Source organism: Primulina tabacum, chromosome 12 (assembly GCF_025594145.1).
Source record: "Primulina tabacum isolate GXHZ01 chromosome 12, ASM2559414v2, whole genome shotgun sequence".
In the NCBI taxonomy this organism is placed as follows: Eukaryota; Viridiplantae; Streptophyta; class Magnoliopsida; order Lamiales; family Gesneriaceae; genus Primulina; species Primulina tabacum.
In genome coordinates, this window is record NC_134561.1 from 39,226,705 (window position 1) to 39,251,311 (window position 24,607).

Here is a 24,607-nt window from a genome sequence, read left to right on the forward strand (position 1 = left end):
TCGTTGAAGATAGTTAGATGTTTTTCATGCTTGTGTACCTCTAAAAAGATTTTAGACAACCATTTAAATAATGTTACGATCCCATCAAACAAAAGTGTTTCACTAAAATTGAAAACTAAAAAGGTAACAAGTGGTTGCTATGCACGGTTCATACAAAAAATACGTGGTATCCAATGAAACATCTCCAAACTACTCATAGTATATTAATACTCATAGTATATTAACATTCTTGCATCAACCCAAAAAACTAACATTCTTGCATCAACCCAAAAACATTAGTTTCTGAAATCGAATAGAGGAAAATAAGAGAAGAACATCGAAGAAATGGAAAGAGGGAAAAAGAAAATGGCGAAAAAGTAAATTAGAAAACGTTTTGGAAATAAGTCAATTAGTACACGAAGGCCAGATCAACAACCGCCAAAACAGATAAATTTATAGGATTAATCATGCAACTTCCCCAATAAATTATTAGATTAATAATTTTAACAATCATCAGCCTTCCTGCTAAAGTCGCTTTGGCCGAGTGGTTAAGTCGTGTGCCTGCTAAGTACATGGGGTTTCCCCGCAAGAGTTCGAATCTCTCAGGCGACGAGCTGAAATTACATTTTTGGATCAAAAACAGTTTTGCATGTTCTTCGATTAGTATTACAAAAACCACTAATTATATTTGAATTATATTAATTTTTAGTCTCATCGCTAATTCAACTATGGCGAATCTAACACATATACTACAGAAGAAACCACAATATATGGTTGACTTGGAAAGATTTAAATAACAAGAAAAAGAAAAACATTTCAGTGACTTTCCTATAGTTGGATTAAAAGACAATTTCAATCCGATTTATGTGATCATGATATGATAAATGTTAGAATAGATGTCATGTAAGTCAACTGTTGGCTAAAGAATTTATTGACTCGATTGTAATAAACAATCTTTATTTTAATATAATCCATTATTTAATCGTTTGTTATTTCTTTAAATGTATACTCATGTGAACAACTTACATAAATATCTTGATTATACTTTAATAAAAATGAATCATACTTTGATGTTGAAACTCAATTGTAAACACTTTATAATCTAAATTCGTTCCTAGTTGATTCAGCCGCCTGAAACATGGATTAATGTCGCTTGAGCTCGAGACTAGCATCTATGATGTTGTGTACCGTGTTTTTTGATAAGGCCATTGTGGGGCCCTTAGTTCCTAATCGTTTTTACAATGCAATCTGATTAGGGTTAACTAATTACAGCGGAAAACGAGTTTAAATTTTCTTTACAATGAGCCCAAATCATTTTTATTTGAATAATAAAAATAGTATTTCATCTTAAATCATAAAACACGCCCACACGTAATCAAAGCCAATCACATACAAACAACTCATATCCTCGGGACATGCCCCGGTATATAGATACATATACATATATACTGGGAACAAAACATAAACCTCAACTCAAACTGTGACTCCCTCCAGAAGCACCCTCTCCGGTCTCCTGATATCCTGGAGTACCTGCTATTGTCCACACACAAAGACAACAACAGCCCCCCTTGGGCGTGAGCAAAGCTCCGTATGGAACAACCAATCATATATACCACAAGTATCTAAACAATGATATATGGTATGCAATGCATGTATGTCGTGGAGGTATCAGGTCAAATGCCCATCCACTGAGCACATGTCAGAATCAATCGAATCGCTATCAAATCAATGCTCGAGCTGGCACACCGGCCAATATGGGATACTCGTATGATAGTGTCGGCAAAGCGCCATCAAATCCCAAATCTCATATCCAATCATATGGGGCCACAATTGTCTATGCTTTACGGGTCATATAATACCGGCATAGCGATTGTGTTCACAAACCCCGGAATCCAATCAAATCATATCAGGGTATCCAAGAATCATAGCTCAACGTGCATGTCATGTATCGATGTATGCATAAAAGTGTTTTATCATAGCTTGATCATTGTCGTTGAAGATAGTTAGATGTTTTTCATGCTTGTGTACCTCTAAAAAGATTTTAGACAACCATTTAAATAATGTTACGATCCCATCAAACAAAATTGTTTCACTAAAAATCATTGATATGTGATGATTGAAAACTAAAAAGGTAACAAGTGGTTGCTATGCACGGTTCATACAAAAAATACGTGGTATCCAATGAAACATCTCCAAACTACTCATAGTATATTAATACTCATAGTATATTAACATTCTTGCATCAACCCAAAAAACTAACATTCTTGCATCAACCCAAAAACATTAGTTTCTGAAATCGAATAGAGGAAAATAAGAGAAGAACATCGAAGAAATGGAAAGAGGGAAAAAGAAAATGGCGAAAAAGTAAATTAGAAAACGTTTTGGAAATAAGTCAATTAGTACACGAAGGCCAGATCAAAAACCGCCAAAACAGATAAATTTATAGGATTAATCATGCAACTTCCCCAATAAATTATTAGATTAATAATTTTAACAATCATCAGCGTTCCTGCTAAAGTCGCTTTGGCCGAGTGGTTAAGTCGTGTGCCTGCTAAGTACATGGGGTTTCCCCGCAAGAGTTCGAATATCTCAGGCGACGAGCTGAAATTACATTTTTGGATCAAAAACAGTTTTGCATGTTCTTCGATTAGTATTACAAAAACCACTAATTATATTTGAATTATATTAATTTTTAGTCTCATCGCTAATTCAACTATGGCGAATCTAACACATATACTACAGAAGAAACCACAATATTTGGTTGACTTGAAAAGATTTAAATAACAAGAAAAAGAAAAACATTTCAGTGACTTTCCTATAGTTGGATTAAAAGACAATTTCAATCCGATTTATGTGATCATGATATGATAAATGTTAGAATAGATGTCATGTTAGTCAACTGTTGGCTAAAGAATTTATTGACTCGATTGTAATAAACAATCTTTATTTTAATATAATCCATTATTTAATCGTTTGTTATTTCTTTAAATGTATACTCATGTGAACAACTTACATAAATATCTTGATTATACTTTAATAAAAATGAATCATACTTCGATGTTGAAACTCAATTGTAAACACTTTATAATCTAAATTCGTTCCTAGTTGATTCAGCCGCCTGAAACATGGATTAATGTCGCTTGAGCTCGAGACTAGCATCTATGATGTTGTGTACCGTGTTTCTTGATAAGGCCATTGTGGGGCCCTTAGCTCCTAATCGTTATTACAATGCAATCTGATTAGGGTTAACTAATTACAGCGGAAAACGAGTTTAAATTTTCTTTACAATGAGCCCAAATCATTTTATTTGAATAATAAAAATAGTATTTCATCTCAAATCATAAAACACGCTCACACGTAATCAAAATCAATCATATACAAACAACTCATATTCTCGGGACATGCCCCGGTATATAGATACATATACGTATATACTGGGAACAAGACAAAAACATAAAACCTCAGCCCAAGCTGTGGCTCCCTCCAGAAGTACCCTCTCCGGTCTCCTGATATCCTGGAGTACCTGCCATTGTCCACACACAAAGACAACAACAGCCCCCCTTGGGCGTGAGCAAAGCTTCGTATGGAACAACCAATCATATATACCACAAGTATCTAAACAATGATATATGGTATGTAATGCATGTATGTCGTGGAGGTATCAGGTCAAATACCCATCCACTGAGCATGTAGAACCCGTAAGTCAGTAGACGTATAAGCCGTGCATAATTCTAGATTTTTAAATTTAATTGACTTCATTGCATGATTATTTTAAATGCATTTATTTGAAGTTAATTATTTTATTATTTCAGTTCAGTAGTTTGATTTTTAGCATTTCAGTTATTTCAGTGAGGCCGGACCGGAGTTGGAGTTTTGAGATAGAATTTAAGATTCGAGAAATATTTCCAGAAGTTAATTTAGCTAGTAACCAAGTTCATTTAAGTTAGAAAGGGAGGTTTGAGGATTTAATTTAATTATTTGAGGTGATTAAGAAATGAACTCATTTAAGTTATTAAATTAAGGGGTTAGCTCACTAAAATTATTTAAAAGATTAGTAAGGCTTTCAACGATTATTAGTTGACTAGATAACCAACATTTCCCCTTTATTTTATTATGCATTTTTCGGCCACCCTTAGTTGCTAGAAGATTCATTTTCCAACTCATCAACTTTGACCAATTCTTTGCATGTAATTAGTAGGATAATTCTAGGATTTTTGGGAGCACAATTTAATTAATTAATGGACATATCCTAGACTAGAAAACAAGCTAATATTCGGCCACCTCATCCCCAAGTAGACTTGATATCAAACAACAATTCAAATTTCAAAGGAGAGTGGACTTAGTCTTGATTCATTCCTTATATCTTGCACCCTTTCTCCTCACCTTCCTAACCATTTTTCCCCCTCTCTTTTCTTTCGAAATCTGAGTGAAATTTTAAGCTGAGAACCGTGGGAATCCAGTAGGAAAATAAGGGAGAGAAATCGAGAGCAAGAAAGGTAGACAAGAAGCGCTCCACCTCCTCCGTGCCGCGTCGTCGTCGTTTCGTTCGTTTTCTTTCGAAACGAAACCAGGCATGTCTAGATCTCTTTCAAACCTCAATCAAGTCATATTATTAATTATTTTTCAGTACATGATCAGATTTTATCATTTCAAAAACCGAAATTTTTAGCAAAACAAGAAAGAAAATTCTGCACAGATTTTTATCGACTTCCATGCTTCACGATTGGTATGTTTTGTTTCGATTTCAGGGATGGATCGTTCCAGGGGCTCGAGGCTTCATATAGACATGTACTAGGACATGTTAGGGCCATGATAGATCGTGAGTTTCAGTTCCATACATGCTGGAACGAGCACATGACAGCAACCTCCCCATTAGTGCAGAATGTTGTTCGAAAAATTCAGTTTCTTGTCATGGAGGAAGGATCTGATCTTGGCTGCCCCAAGGGCCTATAGCCATGGTTGGATCACTTCCCTAGCATGTCTAAGACGTGACTAAGTTGCCCTTTTGGTGGCTTGGTCCATGGTTCATCGGTTTTTAATAAAAACGTCAAAACAGCCCCTATACCCCTTCGGCTTCTTCATTTGTTCAGCTTTTGGTTCGTTCTTTTGTTGCTTGGTATGGATCTTGGTTGGCCTATGGCCCTTAGCCACGGTTCATATCATGCTCCTAGATGTCTAGATCGTGCCATGGTCAATCAAATGGCCACTGGAATGACGCAAGACATCGATCATAGCATAAACACTACACACGCATTCAAGATGCTCTCGGTTGGACCCTTCGGTTGAGTTATGGTGTGATGCGGATTGTGGCTGGCCTAGGGCCCTTAGCCATGGTTCAAATCATTCCTTGGGATGTTGGTAAGAGTCTCTGGTCGGTGGTTCACTCCCCTAATGGCCGATAGTCTCGAAACCAACGCAAGTCTTGTAGTTGCGCAGCTGCTGGAAATTACAGCAAGTTGCTGTGTCGGTTCAGAGGCTCGTTCGAGTTCTTGGTTGGCTTTTAGCCCATGGCCTTGGACTGGACAGTGCCTCATTGAGTTAGGAAGGTCATTTTTTTGACCGTTTGTCATTTGGATCATTTTTGAGGTCGTACGAGAATTTACGGTGTAATGTGCCAAATTGACTCTCGAAAGAGCGTTTCGTGTTTTGGCCTCCATTCCACCTAGATTTAGACCCTATCATTTTAGGAACATTATTTTATGATTTTTCAGCGTATTTTAATCATGACTATACGTCGGTTCAGTGTCGGTTCAGGTTGGCTCGGAGTCATGATTAAATGCGAAGTCATTAGGCGTCATAGTCGCATCTTTTGAACGTAAATTGCATAGTTGGTCAAGTTTAAGCTATTGCATAATTTTCATGGCATAGTTAGGTTGCAGCGAGCCTGGGAACGATCCAATCCAATCCAGTTGGTAAAATTACGGGACATTTTCATTATGCCAGTTAATTATTTTACGTGCATTAAATAGAAAATGATTATTTTTGAGATTTATGCGATATGGCTTGTGGTTCATTCACTATGTGGGAGTGTTATTTTATACGGTCGCCAGTGACCGATCAGTTCAGTATGGTACCACCCGGTCGCCAGTGACCGGCCAGCTCAGTTCAGTTTCAGCCTCCCCGGTAGCCAGTTACCGATCAGTTCAGCTTAGTGCAGTGGCCACAGGCGTAAAACATAATCTCAACAGAAAATTTTACCAGATATTTCAGTACAGGCTCCAAGGAGCAAATATTTTTACAGTGATTTCCAGTTCAATTATGCACGTATTATAATTGCTCAGTACAGATTATTTTCAGTATGCCTCAGGACAGGATATGTTAACTCATGCATATTTTAATTCAGATTTTTACTCGTTACCTGTGATATATGCATGCTGAGTCTTTAGGCTCACTAGACTTGATTGTTGTAGGTACTGATGAGGCCAGGGCCGAGGGCGGGGACCAGTGAGCCAGCTTAGGTCGGCAGTAGTGGCACCCGAGGACCTCAGAGCAGCAGTTGTTATTTTTTTCCGCAAACAATTTTATCAGTCGTTGGATATTTTTAAATCGTTGTTGTTGGCAAAACTTTAATTTTCTTCCGCTGCAATATTTTGAAATATTGAACTTGATTCACCAGTGATTTTATGAATGAGGCCATTTAAGTTCTTTTAAAAAGAAAATTTTTAATTTTCCGCAAATTTTCAAGAAAGGAGTTTTAGGCCCTTCACAGAGCACATGTCAGAATCAATCGAATCGCTATCAAATCAATGCTCGAGCTGGCACACCGGCCAATATGGGATACTAGTATGATAGTGTCGGCAAAGCGCCATCAAATCCCAAATCTCATATCCAATCATATGGGGCCACAATTGTCTATGCTTTACGGGTCATATAATACCGGCGTAGCTATTGTGTTCACAAACCCCGGAATCCAATCAAATCATATCAGGGTATCTAAGGATCATAGCTCAACGTGCATTTCATGTATCGATGTATGCATAAAGTGATGTGTGTTAACAAAACATTTATTTTATACATCGATATCTCAATCTCAATGTCATGTATGCCACATCAATCAACAAATAAGGCACATAGACACATAATTTCATTTCAGTCAATCAAATCAATCCGACATATATCATATAATACAGATACCTGTCGTATGTTACCCGGTCGCAACATACCTCAATTCTTCGTTTCCAGTTGATGTAGCCGGAAGATATCGATATTACACTTTATCTACATCAATAACATACTCATTCCAATCAATAACATACTAAAAAATCATTAATATGAGTTTCAAATATCATTTGAAACTTCAAAAATTCATATCAAATTCAAATCATATCATAATTCAATTCCGACTTCGAATATAAGTTTCTTGTTGGTTATTCTACTACATATACGAAGTTCAACTTCAAATACATGTTATTCCAGCACTTTGATATTTAGAGCTGTTGGAACCAGAAGAAAATTACCTCAATCAGAAGCCCTCAACGCGAAGATCACAAATATATAATTTGTTTCGCGTTTAGACAGCTCTTCGAAGTCGATTTGGACGGAAGAAAATCGAGTTTCTTTTCTCTTTCTCGAAACCTCTGAATTGCAAATGAAGAAAGAAAGAGAAGAAAAGTTACTCTTATCCTCATCTCTCTCGCGCTCGGGCGGTAGAATTCTTGCGCCCGAGCGCGAGACATTCTGCCCCCGGATTTTACTTGTGCCGCGCTCGGGCGGTCAAAAACTACCGCTCGGGCGCGGTGTGTTCTGCCCGAACACTAGAATTTCTACCTTGGCGCTCGGGCGGTCACTTTCTACCGCCCGGGCGCCACATCTTCTGTACAAATATTTATGTTTGTACTATATTGGCGTCCGGCTTCTCCACTCGATCTCTTACAACGTCAACTCATATTCAAAATTCATTTTCTCAATTTCATTGTCATAATATACATCAATTACATAATCACATAACAATTTCATGAATTATCGATAATCATATAAGATTTACGATAATACGATACACGGTCCTTACATTTCTCCCCCTCTTAAAAGATTTCGTCCTCGAAATCTCAAACATCTTTATATACATAACATTGGCAAACATACATATGTCACCAGTTATAGTACATATCAAAACTAAAATCAGAAAAAGGATCAAAATACATCAAATACAATGGAACAGATGTCATAGAATCAAACAAATGCGGATACGAATCTCGCATCTTGCTCTCCAATTCCCACGTTGATTCTTCAACACCATGTCGTGTCCATTGCACTCGTACTAAAGGAATCGATTTATTTCTCAATATCTTCTCCTTTCGATCCATAATTCGAACAGTTTGTTCGACATAGGAAAGAGAAGGATCAAGTTCCACCTCATCAGGTACAAGCACATGTGATGGATCCGGTTCATATTTCCTCAACATAGAAACATGAAATACATCATGAATGGCAGATAAAGCTGGTGGTAATGCCAATCGATACGCAAGATCACCAACTCGATCCAAAATCTCGTATGGACCAACATAACGAGGAGATAGTTTCCCTCGCATGCCAAATCGAATAGTGCCTCTAAAGGGAGATATTTTCAAAAACACTCTGTCACCTTTCTGGAATTCCAAGGGTCGTCTTCGTTTATTCGCATAACTCGTTTGACGATCCTGAGCAGCTTTCATCCGCTGCCGAATCAACTGAACCTTATCGTTCATTTCCTGTATCATTTCAGGTCCAGGTAATTGTCTCTCACCAATCTCATCCCAGAATAACGGTGATCTACATCGTCTCCCATATAGAGCTTCAAACGGTGCCATACCGATACTCGTCTGAAAGCTATTATCATAAGAAAATTCAACCAATGGTAAGGCATCTTGCCATCCCATTCTGAAGCCCATCACAATCGCACGCAACATATCCTCTAAAGTTTGAATCGTACGATCAGTTTGGCCATCAATTTGAGGATGATAAGCAGTACTCATAGCCAAACGTGTACCCATCGCCTCCTGAAAACTACCCCAGAATTTAGAAGCAAATCTGGGATCACGATCAGATAAAATCGAGACTGGCACACCATGCAGTCTCACAACATTCTCAATGTATAAACGGGCCATTCTCTTATAAGGATAAGTCCGCTCATACGGAATAAAATGCGCAGATTTGGAAAGCCGATCAATAATCACCCAAATAGCATCACAGCCCTTGGGCGAATGAGGTAAATGAGTCACAAAATCCATAGCGATATGTTCCCAATTCCATTTCGGGATTTCAAGACTATGGAGCAATCCTCCCGGTTTCATTCTCTCGGCTTTTACTTGCTGGCAAACAAGACATTTCGAAATAAACTCATCAATGTCCTTCTTCATATGTTTCCACCAGGATTGAGGTCTCAATGTCAAATACATCTTCCAACCTCCAGGGTGAATATTGTATTTGCTACAATGTGCTTCTCGAAGAAGGGCATATTTCAACTCAGAGTCGTCAGGAACTACCAGCCGACCACTAAGTCGTAAAGAACCATCAGAAGAAATCTGAAATCCAGACTGGTGTCTAGCAGATACAAGTTCTTTCGACTTTTGGATCTGAGCATCGCTTCGTTGGGCCTTTCGTATTTTAGATATCAAGTTCGGCTCAATTTGCAATGCTGAGACAGTGACAGAATTTCAATTCGAGTGAAAAGTCCAACCAGAAGTACATATATCTTCATGTACCTTGGCGACACAAACAGATGCTAAAACAGAATCATGAACTTTCCGGCTCAGGGCATCCGCAGTAACATTCACCGATCCAGGGTGATATTGAATCTCACAATCAAAATCCTTCAGGAGATCCATCCACCTGCGTTGCCTCATATTCAAATCAGATTGAGAAAAGAGATATTTCAGACTCTTATGGTCCGAATAGATAACAAACTTTTCTCCGTACAAGTAATGGCGCCAAATTTTCAAAGCAAACACAATGGCAGCCAATTCGAGATCATGAACAGGATAACGTATTTCATGAGATTTCAATTGACGAGACGCATAAGCAACCACTTTGCCGTGTTGCATCAGAACACAGCCCAAACTTTTACCAGACGCATTTGTACACACCACAAATCCTCCGGTACCTGAGGGAATAGTAAGCACAGGTGCTGTGGTCAATCTCGTCTTCAATTCGAGAAAGCTAGCTTCACATTCATCTGACCAAATGAATAGCTGATTCTTCTGTGTCAGTTGAGTAATAGGTTTAGCTATTTTCGAAAATCCCTCGATAAAACGTCGATAATATCCCGCTAAACCCATGAAGCTACGGATCTCAGGAACATTCGTAGGTCTCGGCCAATTCAATACAGCTTCGACCTTCGCAGGATCAACAGATATGTCATGTCTCGAAATGACGTGGCCCAAAAATACCACTTTGTCCATCCAGAATTCACATTTGGACAATTTAGCATACAAATGACTAGTACGAAGAGTTTGAAGTACCAGTCTCAGATGTTTAGCATGCTTCTTTTTCGATTTCGAATATACCAGAATATCATCAATAAACACAATAACGAATCGGTCAAGATAATCTCGTAAGACACGATTCATTAAATCCATAAAAACAGCAGGAGCATTCGTGAGACCAAAAGGCATAACCAAGAATTCATAGTGGCCATACCTCGTACGAAAAGCAGTCTTGGGCACATCTTCGTCTCGAACACGTACTTGATGATACCCAGAACGAAGATCAGTCTTCGAGTAAACAGAAGTACCCTGAAGCTGATCAAACAAATCATCAATACGAGGAAGTTGGTACTTGTTTTTCACAGTAGCCCGATTCAGTTGCCTATAATCGATACACATTCGCATAGTACCATCTTTCTTTCGAACAAATAAAACTGGAGCTCCCCAAGGTGATACACTCGGTTGAATATACCCCTTATCGAGAAGATCCTGCAATTATTCTTTCAATTCTTTCAATTCCAATGGTGCCATGCGATGGAGAGCTTTAGAAATAGACGCAGTCCCCGGCACAAGATCAATACTAAACTCAACTTCTCGATGAGGAGGAAAATCAGGAATCTCATCGGGAAATACATCCGGGAATTCTTTCGCAACAGGAATCTCAGATAAAGAAGACTCCTTCTTCGAAATATCAATAGCGTAGATAAGATAACCCTCATCTCCTCTAGTCAACAATCGGGACATTTCCAAGGAAGATACCAATGGAATTTTGGCTTGGGAACCCTTGCCATAAAAATTCCACTTGGGTCCATCAATCGGTCGAAATCGAACCACTCCATGACAACAATCAATAGTAGCTCGATTTGTTGTCAAGATATCCATGCCAACAATACAATCAAAGTCGTGCATTGGGAGGACAATCAAATTCAAGAACATCACATTATCCTCATTTATTAATACACAATTATGCACAACTTTTTCAGACAAAATAATCTTCCCTGCTGGCGTGGCTATCGACAAAGTGTCATACAACGGGGTACACTCAATATCGTGAGATGCAACAAATGCATGAGATATGAATGAATGAGATGCTCCTGTATCAAATAAAACACGTGCAGGATAATCGCAAAGCGTGCAAATACCTGCAATCACACCTCCAGGAGCTTCTCTCGCCTGATCCTCAGTCATGGCGTACACTCTCACTTGGGGAGGAACTTGGGCACTCTGACCACCCGGTCCTCGATATCGTGGGACACTCGACTGCTGAAAAGATGGAACAGGAACAGCAGGTCTCATCATAGTACTAGGGCCACCTCTAAATCCTGGCTGGGGTTGAGCAGAAGTCGTACCCCTCTTCGGACATACTCGAGAGAAATGACCTTCCTGCCCACATTGATAACAAGTACCAAACATACCTCGACACTGCTCGATAGTATGTTTACCTCCACAATGACTACAGTAGAGAGCAATCACAGGACTCCCTCGCTGTGATCCACTCGAACTCGAAGAAGACGAAGAAACAGAACCAGTCTTCTTGAACTTCTTACCTCTCGGCCGCAAAGTAGGCTGCTGAGCTGACACCGATGGTGGAGGACTATACTGTGGACCTCCTCTCCTAAGTCCAGCCTCGGCTGCCTTGGCTCGTTCAACTGCCTCTGCGTAGCTATTAGGCAATCCAGAAACAACATAAGTATATAAAGCAAGATGTAATCCATTTACAAACCTGTTATATTTTGCCCTCGCATTCCCATCTACGTGAGGTGCATACTTCAACAGAGTAGAAAATTTCGAAGCATATTCTGCAACAGTCATCGTTCCCTGCTGCAGACTATTGAATTCATTCTCCTGAGCAGTATAATAAGAAGGAGGGGAATACTGCTCCAAAAACTGGGCCTTGAAGACATCCCAAGTGACTTCAATCCCGGCCTCTTTCAATCCAATCTCAGCGGCTTCCCACCAAGATTTAGCTCGGTCTTTCAGCTGATACAAAGCAAGTTTCAGTCTCCGAGCCTTGGAATACTCAACAATATTAAACAAGTGCTCGATATCCTTCAGCCAGGCCTCAGCTCTTTCAGCACTCTCAGTGCCAAAGAACCTCGGTGGTTTCAGATCCTGGAATCGAGCCATCACAACATCCATGGACAACCATTCAAATTGTCCAACTATCGTCTCAGTACTGCTACTCGCAGTCTCATTTGTGGGATCCATCTAAAAATCAAATGATGAACATCACAAATCAATATCAATCTCATCATCTCATATCGTCAATCTCATCAAATACTTACTCAATTCAAATCAAGTAGAAGCAAGTAATACAAATAATTCAAACACAAGCGCACAATTCATTTGTGCCTATTCAAGTACACACAAAACTCAATCGAGCATTCCCAGCTATGCTCTGATACCATCTAGTGTGGGGCTCTTAGCTCCTAATCGTTATTACAATGCAATCTGATTAGAGTTAACTAATTACAGCGGAAAACGAGTTTAAATTTTCTTTACAATGAGCCCAAATCATTTTATTTGAATACTAAAAATAGTATTTCATCTCAAATCATAAAACACGCCCACACGTAATCAAAACCAATCACATACAAACAACTCATATCCTCGGGACATGCCCCGGTATATAGATACATATACATATATACTGGGAACAAAACATAAACCTCAACTCAAACTGTGACTCCCTCCAGAAGCACCCTCTCCGGTCTCCTGATATCCTGGAGTACCTGCCATTGTCCACACACAAAGACAACAACAGCCCCCCTTGGGGGTGAGCAAAGCTCCGTATGGAACAACCAATCATATATACCACAAGTATCTAAACAATGATATATGGTATGCAATGCATGTATGTCGTGGAGGTATCAGGTCAAATGCCCATCCACTGAGCACATGTCTGAATCAATCGAATCGCTATCAAATCAATGCTCGAGCTGGCACACCGGCCAATATGGGATACTCGTATGATAGCGTCGGCAAAGCGCCATCAAATCCCAAATCTCATATCCAATCATATGGGGCCACAATTGTCTATGCTTTACGGGTCATATAATACCGGCATAGCGATTGTGTTCACTAACCCCGGAATCCAATCAAATCATATCAGGGTAACCAAGGATCATAGCTCAACATGCATGTCATGTATCGATGTATGCATAAATGATGTGTGTTAACAAAACATTTATTTTATACATCGATATCTCAATCTCAATGTCATGTATGCCACATCAATCAACAAATAAGGCACATAGACACATAATCTCATTTCCGTCAATCAAATCAATCCGACATATATCATATAATACAGATACCTGTCGTATGTTACCCGGTCGCAACATACCTCAATTCTTCGTTTCCATTTGATGTAGCCTGAACATATCGATATTACACTTTATCTACATCAATAACATACTCATTCCAATCAATAACATACTCAAAAATCATTAATATGAGTTTCAAATATCATTTGAAACTTCAAAAATTCATATTAAATTCAAATCATATCATAATTCAATTCCGACTTCGAATATAAGTTTCTTGTCGGTTATTCTACTACATATAAGAAATTCAACTTCAAATACATGTTATTCCAGCACTTTGATTGAGACGTCCTGCCCTTTTTATTGCTTTAAAAGTACTAGAAATTTTTTTTTTTTTACAAACACTCAATTTTTCGGCCATGTACCTTTCTCACATGAAAATATTTTTATAAAATATTTTACCCTTTAAAATTAAACATTAACCAACTAGCATTTTAAAAACCAAGTGCAATAGTGATCAAATGAAATCGTCGCATATTTTACCAAACCTAAAAAGCAATAATTTGAAAGGTAAAGCCCATACTAAACCTCTCAAAAATCTCTTAAAAGCATAAATAAATAATATTAAAAATCTTTAACTTAAATCATAAAGCATAAAGCGGAAAATGTAGCGCTGGTCCTCGGGTTGTGTGCGCCTTCAGTCCAGTCAAATCACCCCTCAAGTCCTCCCTCAATACCACCTGCATCCATCACACCTAGTGAGTCTAAAGACTCAACACACCATAATCTTTATAACGAGTAATACGTAATACAGTCAACATATAACGGTGAAAAATATATGTACTTAAAATATCGTTTTCATGAAGATGCATAAACATAAACATTTTTGTAAATATTTTCATGATGCATAAAACTTTAAACATAAACATTTTCGTAAAATACTTTTTCATGACATGCAATCATAAACCTTAACCTTTTCCCTTTTTCCTCAACATGACATGACATAAAACATTTTTCATGATCATAAACATTTTTCCTTTTCCTTTTGTTGAATTCAGATCGTTAATTGTGACTTTCCTGATCATGCTCATGAGGGTCGATGGATCCATCTACATAAAACCACAGTACTGGGCGGCGGGGGACACCAGCAACACTCTCACCGGTCAACTGGGCCCTGGCCTATCATGATTCGAATAGAAATACGCTCGTCGGGGCTCCCTCTGGGGCCTTTTCCCATAAATGGGCTCCCTCTGGGGCCTTTTTCCCTCACGATATTCCCATTCTTCCGTTACCACAAAACCGTTACCACATATCCGTTACCACATATCCGTTACCACATATTCGCAATGATGGAAACACGATCGTCGGGCTCCCACTGGGACCATAACCCTCACGACGTCGCCAACATTAACGAATTAGTCACAGTTATTTCACATCCTTCAACATTTTTCATTCACATCACTTTAGAAAAAAATCATGAATATCATTACGTTTTTCATTTTTGAAACCAAGCATGCAACATGTATTTTAAATGTCTTCCCTCAATCATAAAAATCAAATAGACATTTAAAAATCATCATTCAATCATGAACAATTCATAAACATTTAAAAATAATCATATTTTCATAAAATAGCATTTAGGGCACTGTCATGACCTTAACTAATTTCTAGGTGTAAAAAGACCGTTTTACCCCTGGACTCAACATTTTATGTTTTCGACTTTTTCCTTGATTTCACGACTCTAACATGTCCCAAATAATTATTTAAGCTTACGTGAATTTTTTTTCATAATTTTATTTGGCTTAAATGTTAGACTTTTTCAATTATCTTTTCTTAATTGTTTTAACAGTGTTTTAATCCCGAAAAATACCAAACTTTAATATAAAATTCTTAAATTCTAAATTTAGTCTATTTATATTATTTTAGCCCTTATGGACCCCGACTCGACCCCCGTGAGCCGTTTTCCAATTTTTTCTTTACTTAAAACCCTATTTTGACACCTAAACTTCGACCCCGAGCCAACTTCTGATTTTCACGAGTTACCCCCAAACTATGTCGAGCCAAAAGGTGCCCAACATAATAAATTAACTTACTGGACCCTAACTTTATCAAGGAAACCCTTCTAATGCCAAAAACAAGCCCTCTACTTCCTGAACAAAAGCTGGCCGAGAAACCTTGTTGGACAAGGTCTCTTGCACGCACTACCTAGCCCCTAACCACGAACCCAACCACCAAACCAACCTGATTTTCACCCCCTAAGGACCCTAAGGACTAGACCTGACCCAGCCCAGACCCCCTGAACCGCGCGCCCAAGCTTGTGCGAAGCACAGAACCCTGCACGCGATCCCCTTGATTCTCGGGTGGGAGTCCTAGCTTGCTAGGACTCCTTCCCTGCCTTAGTGCGCGAGTCCTAGCGTGGCTAGGACTCCCTTCCTGACTCTCTCATGACCCTGGCTAGCCCCTGGAACGAGCCAACCAAGCCCTCCGTCCCTGCACAACAAAACCGAACCCCAAACTTGACAGCAACAACCGGTTCCTGCACGAGTTCTGGTTTCGTCTCTCTTTCTTGGTTTTAGTCGATTCATGTGTGGTGTGTGGGACTCCAAAACCCGTGTAATACTTACCTATCCATGCCTAGACATCATGGCAGCCCCTTAGTATAAAAAAACGTGAGTCATGGCATCAAACAAATTGCATATAATCACAAATCCAATGCATGTACAAGATGGTCTCCTTTTTTTTTTCGAAAATTCTGAATATATACATGTATGACTTCAAGCTTTTCATGCACACATACTTTAAACAATAATATGATGTAATGGATGAGAAAAGGGAGATTAAGGTGTGCCTTTGCGTAGTATACGCTCGAATAATCGTTGACGACGAAGAACGGAGGGACGACTACGGTTTGCTCTTGATAGACCTTCGAAAACCCCTTCCTAATTGCAAGTGTGTGCTGCCGTGTGTGTGTGGGTGTGGGGAGGGAAGAGTTTTCAGAGTGAGGCGTGAGTTTTCTTTTGCAAAGTGTAGGGTTTTTGATAAAATTAACACTTTAAATACTAATTCATTAACTAAGTAGGCTTTAGGCCTATTAAGCCACCAAATTCAAGCCCATTAGCTTTAATTAGGATTAATAAAATTTTAACCAAAGTTTTGATTAATTAAACATGTGAATTTATTAGCCGGGTTGCCAAAAAGTTTGTATTTTAGTTGAAGAACCAGCACCGATAAAATTTACGTCCCGGCGTATAAAATCACCTCAAAACCCTTAATTTCATAAAAATACTAAAAAGCATCGACCATCTTTTAAATAATTAAAAATAATTATTTAATATAAATATTTTACGTTTTCTTCAGCCCTCGGTCCCCGTTCCTCGATCGTCACTTGAATATTCCTAAAAATACATTTTTTTTATGCATGATGACAAATAAATCTCATTTAGCATATAAACAAGTACGTCACATAATTAATTAGCAGCTAAAATCAATTAATTACTCAATTTTTCATAATTTCCTAGATTCGCATGCAGTTGGATTACGTCGTCTTAATTTTGGACCTTACGATTCCTCCCCCCTTAAATAAAATTTCGTCCTCGAAATTAGAACTTACCGAATAGATCCGGATAGCGACTCTTCAAGTCCCTCTCAGTTTCCCAAGTAGCTTCCTCTTCCGAGTGATTCAGCCACTTGACCTTGACCATTGGAATTACTTTGTTACGCAATCGTCTGTCTTGTCTAGCCAGAATCTGGACAGGTCTATCTTCATACGACAAATTTGGAGTTAGTTGAAGAGGTTCATAATTAAGCACATGCGACGGATTAGACATGTACTTCCGCAGCATCGAAATATGGAACACATTGTGAACTCCAGAAAGTGCGGGTGGCAATGCCACTCTATAAGCTAGTGTCCCAATCATCTCCAAAATCTCGAATGGGCCAATAAATCTAGGACCAAACTTGCCCTTCTTGCCAAAACGCATAACACCCTTCATGGGTGCTATCTTCACAAACACGTGGTCGCCTACTGCAAACTCCAAGTCCCTTCGTCTTTTGTCCGCATAACTCTTTTGTCGGCTTTGTGCAGTCTTCATTCTATCACGAATCTTGACTACAAGCTCGGCTGTTTCTTCAATCACATCTGGACCAATGTCTCTTCTTTCCCCAACCTCGTCCCAATGAATAGGAGATCTACATTTTCTTCCATAGAGTGCCTCAAAAGGAGCCATTCCTATTGATGATTGATAGCTGTTATTGTAAGTGAACTCCACTAGAGGTAATTTTTGTTCCCAACTGCCTTGGAAATCAATGACGCACGCTCGCAGTAGATCTTCCAAAATCTGAATAACCCTTTCTGACTGACCATCGGTTTGAGGGTGGAACGCTGTACTGAACAATAACTTGGTCCCCATCGCTGCATGCAGACTTTTCCAAAAAGACGACGTGAACCTCGGATCCCGGTCAGAAACGATGGATACAGGAATCCCATGCAGCCGAACTATCTCCCGAATATACAAGTCGGCATACTGAATCATGGTGAATGTCGTCTTAATAGGTAGAAAATGCGCTGATTTTGTAAGACGATCCACTATCACCCAAATGGCATTAAATCCTTTAACTGTCTTTGGCAATCCCACAACAAAGTCCATGGTGATATTTTTCCATTTCCACTCGGGAATAGGGAGTGGCTTCAATTTTCCCGCTGGTCTCTGATGCTCTGCTTTGACTTGCTGACAAGTCAAACACTCGGATACATATCTCAAGATGTCTCTCTTCATGCCTGGCCACCAATATAACAACTGCAAATCTCTATACATCTTTGTACTGCCCGGATGAATGGAATATGGTGTGTCGTGGGCTTCCTTCATAATAAGATCTCTCAAAGAATCGTCACTAGGAACCCATAGACGGTCTCGATAACGGACTAAGCCATCCACTACTGAATATAAATTCCGGCCCTTGGCTTCATCTCTTGCTCTCCACTTTTGCAACTGCTCATCAGTAGGCTGTCCATCCCGAATTCTGTCTCTCAAAGTCGACTGCATTGATAATGTGGCAAGATTAGGGGCCTCGCCCCTAGCATACACGGCAAGCTCAAACCGCTGTATCTCGGACTGCAACGGTCTTTGGAGTGATAATTGAGTGATAACCGCTGCCTTTCTACTCAATGCGTCTGCCACTACATTAGCTTTCCCGGGATGGTAGCTAATGTCACAATCATAGTCCTTTACCAATTCAAGCCATCTGCGCTGTCTCATATTCAACTCCTTTTGGGTGAAGAAGTATTTCAAGCTTTTATGATCAGTGAATATTTTGCACTTCTCCCCATAAAGGTAGTGTCTCCAAATCTTTAATGCAAAGACTACTGCTGCAAGCTCAAGATCATGAGTAGGGTAGTTCTTTTCATGAATTTTCAACTGTCTTGACGCATAGGCGATAACTCGGTCGTTTTGCATCAGAACTGCACCTAAACCTAGCTTAGAAGCGTCGGTATAAAGAACATACTCCCCTTGCCCTGATGGCATGGATAACACTGGTGCTGATATCAAAGCTTGCTTCAACTTGTCAAAACTGTCTTGACACTCGGATCCCCAAATAAACTTAGCATTTTTCTTCGTCAAAGATGTCAAAGGCACTGCAATAGATGAGAACCCCTTGATGAATTTGCGATAATAGCCAGCTAGTCCCAAGAAACTGCGAATCTCGGTGACACTCTTCGGTACTGGCCACTCTTTTACTGCCTCAACTTTACTCGGATTAACTTCCACGCCATCCCTAGAAATGATGTGGCCTAAGAACGCCACTCTATCAAGCCAAAACTCGCACTTGCTGAATTTTGCATAAAGCTTTCTGTCTTGTAAAACTTGCAGTGCTGTCCTCAAATGGCGACTATGCTCCTCTCTGCTCTTGGAATAGATCAATATGTCATCAATGAAGACAATAATAAACTGATCCAGATACGGCTGAAATACGCGATTCATGAGATTCATGAAGATCGCTGGCGCATTGGTCAACCCGAATGGCATGACCATAAACTCATAGTGCCCATATCTTGTGCGAAATGCTGTCTTGTGCACGTCAGACTCCTTGACTTTCAACTGATGGTATCCAGATCGCAGATCAATTTTAGAAAATATCGAAGCTCCTTGCAACTGGTCAAATAAATCCTCAATTCTTGGCAGTGGATACCTATTTTTTATAGTGACCCTATTGAGCTCTCGATAATCGATGCAAAGACGCATACTACCATCTTTCTTTTTCACAAACAAAACCGGTGCGCCCCATGGAGAGTAACTAGGGCGAATAAAACCTTTGTCTAGCAATTCTTGAATTTGATCTTTCAATTCTTTCATTTCAGCGGGTGCTAGACGATAAGGTGCTTTAGATATAGGAACAGTGCCCGGCATAAGGTCAATAGAGAACTCCACCTCACGATCGGGCGGAATGCCAGAAACGTCTTCGGGAAAGACGCTAGGAAAATCCCTCACAATATCAACATCTTCTAGCTTCTGGCTGATGGATTCATGTGTAGTAGTGACACATGCTAAATACGCCTGACATCCATGCTTAATAAGCTTCCTCGCACATAGACAAGAGATAATGTGCGGCATTTGCTGGTTTCTTGCCGCCTCGAAAACAAAAGATTTACCACTGGGTGGCCTGATAGATACTGATCGCTGACGGAAATCAATCGAAGCTCCATTCGCAGATAGCCAATCCATCCCAAGTATAATATCGAATTCGGGCATAGGAAGCACAATAAGATCTGCCCGAACAACATCTTTGAATAAACGAAGCTCCAGATTCTTAACAATCTTAGACGTGAGCATCTGATCACCGGATGGAATCGAAACTTTGAAACCCAAACCCATATCTTGAGGAGTAACATTCAGTCTTTTGATGAAGGTTTCTGATATGAAAGAGTGTGTAGCTCCTGAATCTAGCAAAGCATAGGTAGCTACGCCTAGAATGATGATCCTCCCTGCGGTGAAAATGTCTTTTAATTCTTTTCGTGTTGACACTTAAGGATTTACTATCATTAATTCCCAAAGTTGAATGAAGATTTCGTGTTGAACTTAATCATTTCTTAGAGAAGTTTTGCTTTAGTCCCTCAATCTTTTAAGTCTGCATTATTGACCCATAATTTTCGAATTATTGCACTTAAGTCCCTTAAATTTTCGAAAATTGCATATTGGCCCCCCAATAATTTCGAAACCCCCTTTTATGGTTTTCTTTAATTTTGGCCCTTAGACTTTTTATTCTGAATCATAACATCCTTCACATAAAATAAGGCACAAAAATTCGAATCATTTTTCTATGGTTTCTAAAATCATCGCTTAAGGCCAACTAAGTAGAACATGCAACCTAATTTATTCTAGGTTGAAACTTAATCACAATTCAATTCTAATAACCAATTTAACATTTCATGCCGAAATAAGGAATATAAAAATGTTAAATGACTAGGTTACCCGTGATGAGTGTAGTGTCTGCCTCTTCCTCGGCTTCCTCGGCATTCATCACATAAGCTCGGGCCGTAGTAGCTGCTTTCCTCTTTGGGCAATCAATAGCTTTGTGACCGGCCTCCTTGCAGTAGAAACATTTATATGATCCCAACTCGCATTTGCCAAGATGTAGACGGTTGCACTCCTTGCATGGTTGCCTCTCAGCAGGCTTTGGTGCTCTCGGATTCTGTGGCTTTGGTGGCGCTGGCTTCTTGACTTGACCTTGGGGCTTTTGAGGCCCTTGAGGTCTAGGAGGACCCGTATTTGGCTTCTTGTTGGGTTGATTGTTATTCTGATAGTGCTGCCTCTTGCGCTGAATCTCAAAGTCAATGTCCTTTAAGGACTGCTCAGCCTGATATGCATAAGTAACTGCCATAGCATAATTCTCCGGACGCATCATCATGACTTTATCCCGAATGGTAGGTCTTAGGCCATCCTTGAAATGCCTAAGTTTTTCTTCCGCGTCTCCCGCAATAAGGGGTACAAAGTGGCAACCCCTATCAAACTTCTTCACAAAATCGGCAACAGGTACGTCTCCCTGGCGGGGAGTCATAAATTCCCTCTTTATCCGGCTTCTGACGTCAGCAGTAAAGTATTTCTCATAGAATTTCGTCTTGAACTGTGCCCAAGTGAGTGTAGCAAGGTCAACACCATGCTCGGCTCCTTCCCACCATAAAGAAGCGTCATCCCTAAGCAGATAAGTAGTGCACCTCACACGGTCGGCGTCTCCCATGTTCAGATAGCGAAAATGTACCTCGAGTGATCGGATCCAACTCTCTGCAGCAAATGGATCGGTGGTGCCAGAAAATTCCTTCGACCCTAGCCTCCGGAACTGCTCATAAATATCATGCTGTGGCCTAGGTGGCTGCTGTGGCTGCTGCTGCTGCATCTGCTGTAACTGCAGCTGTAGCTGTTGCTGCTGTATCTGCTGCTGCTGTAACTGTTGCTCGAAGAGACGAGCCATACCCTCTAATGCACGAGTAGCAGGATCCCCTGGAGGAGGTGGTGGTGGTGGTGCATTTCTTTGACTATTCCCTCTGCGATTAACACTGTTCTCTGCCTGATTCTCGATAACGGGTACGCGTCTAGGAGGCATTTTATCTGAATGTTTTCCAAATTCTAACGTAACCAACATGCATTTAAATCTAAGTTCTCTAATCATGTAACACATCCTGACTTAATTAGCATTTTAAGCATGCAAGGCAATACTACTCAAAAAGCTATTAAAAATGTATCATAAACATAATATCCATAACGTCATGCAGGTTAAATCATATAAAATCACATAAAGCAAGTAAATCTTACAACTTGAGGCTTGACGACTGATATTCCCGGCGCTGATGGTGGCACAACCCTTTGCAGGACCTTTGCTCTGATACCAACTGAGACGTCCTGCCCTTTTTATTGCTTTAAAAGTACTAGAAATTTTTTTTTTTTTACAAACACTCAATTTTTCGGCCATGTACCTTTCTCACATGAAAATATTTTTATAAAATATTTTACCCTTTAAAATTAAACATTAACCAACTAGCATTTTAAAAACCAAGTGCAATAGTGATCAAATGAAATCGTCGCATATTTTACCAAACCTAAAAAGCAATAATTTGAAAGGTAAAGCCCATACTAAACCTCTCAAAAATCTCTTAAAAGCATAAATAAATAATATTAAAAATCTTTAACTTAATTCATAAAGCATAAAGCGGAAAATGTAGCGCTGGTCCTCGGGTTGTGTGCGCCTTCAGTCCAGTCAAATCACCCCTCAAGTCCTCCCTCAATACCACCTGCATCCATCACACCTAGTGAGTCTAAAGACTCAACACACCATAATCTTTATAACGAGTAATACGTAATACAGTCAACATATAACGGTGAAAAATATATGTACTTAAAATATCGTTTTCATGAAGATGCATAAACATAAACATTTTTGTAAATATTTTCATGATGCATAAAACTTTAAACATAAACATTTTCGTAAAATACTTTTTCATGACATGCAATCATAAACCTTAACCTTTTCCCTTTTTCCTCAACATGACATGACATAAAACATTTTTCATGATCATAAACATTTTTCCTTTTCCTTTTGTTGAATTCAGATCGTTAATTGTGACTTTCCTGATCATGCTCATGAGGGTCGATGGATCCATCTACATAAAACCACAGTACTGGGCGGCGGGGGACACCAGCAACACTCTCACCGGTCAACTGGGCCCTGGCCTATCATGATTCAAATAGAAATACGCTCGTCGGGGCTCCCTCTGGGGCCTTTTCCCATAAATGGGCTCCCTCTGGGGCCTTTTTCCCTCACGATATTCCCATTCTTCCGTTACCACAAAACCGTTACCACATATCCGTTACCACATATCCGTTACCACATATTCGCAATGATGGAAACACGATCGTCGGGCTCCCACTGGGACCATAACCCTCACGACGTCGCCAACATTAACGAATTAGTCACAGTTATTTCACATCCTTCAACATTTTTCATTCACATCACTTTAGAAAAAAATCATGAATATCATTACGTTTTTCATTTTTGAAACCAAGCATGCAACATGTATTTTAAATGTCTTCCCTCAATCATAAAAATCAAATAGACATTTAAAAATCATCATTCAATCATGAACAATTCATAAACATTTAAAAATAATCATATTTTCATAAAATAGCATTTAGGGCACTGCCATGACCTTAACTAATTTCTAGGTGTAAAAAGACCGTTTTACCCCTGGACTCAACATTTTACGTTTTCGACTTTTTCCTTGATTTCACGACTCTAACATGTCCCAAATAATTATTTAAGCTTACGTGAATTTTTTTTCATAATTTTATTTGGCTTAAATGTTAGACTTTTTCAATTATCTTTTCTTAATTGTTTTAACAGTGTTTTAATCCCGAAAAATACCAAACTTTAATATAAAATTCTTAAATTCTAAATTTAGTCTATTTATATTATTTTAGCCCTTATGGACCCCGACTCGACCCCCGTGAGCCGTTTTCCAATTTTTTCTTTACTTAAAACCCTATTTTGACACCTAAACTTCGACCCCGAGCCAACTTCTGATTTTCACGAGTTACCCCCAAACTATGTCGAGCCAAAAGGTGCCCAACATAATAAATTAACTTACTGGACCCTAACTTTATCAAGGAAACCCTTCTAATGCCAAAAACAAGCCCTCTACTTCCTGAACAAAAGCTGGCCGAGAAACCTTGTTGGACAAGGTCTCTTGCACGCACTACCTAGCCCCTAACCACGAACCCAACCACCAAACCAACCTGATTTTCACCCCCTAAGGACCCTAAGGACTAGACCTGACCCAGCCCAGACCCCCTGAACCGCGCGCCCAAGCTTGTGCGAAGCACAGAACCCTGCACGCGATCCCCTTGATTCTCGGGTGGGAGTCCTAGCTTGCTAGGACTCCTTCCCTGCCTTAGTGCGCGAGTCCTAGCGTGGCTA

At 39.6% G+C, this 24,607-nt stretch overlaps 2 non-coding genes across 2 annotated transcripts; both read left to right on the top strand.

Moving 5' to 3' along the window:
• Positions 1-509: 509 nt before the first annotated feature.
• On the top strand, positions 510-591 carry TRNAS-GCU (transfer RNA serine (anticodon GCU)). Its single transcript has one exon. It is a non-coding gene; the product is annotated as a tRNA-Ser (tRNA).
• Positions 592-2,496: 1,905 nt separating this feature from the next.
• TRNAS-GCU (transfer RNA serine (anticodon GCU)) lies at positions 2,497-2,578 on the top strand. Its single transcript has one exon. It is a non-coding gene; the product is annotated as a tRNA-Ser (tRNA).
• Positions 2,579-24,607: the final 22,029 nt, after the last annotated feature.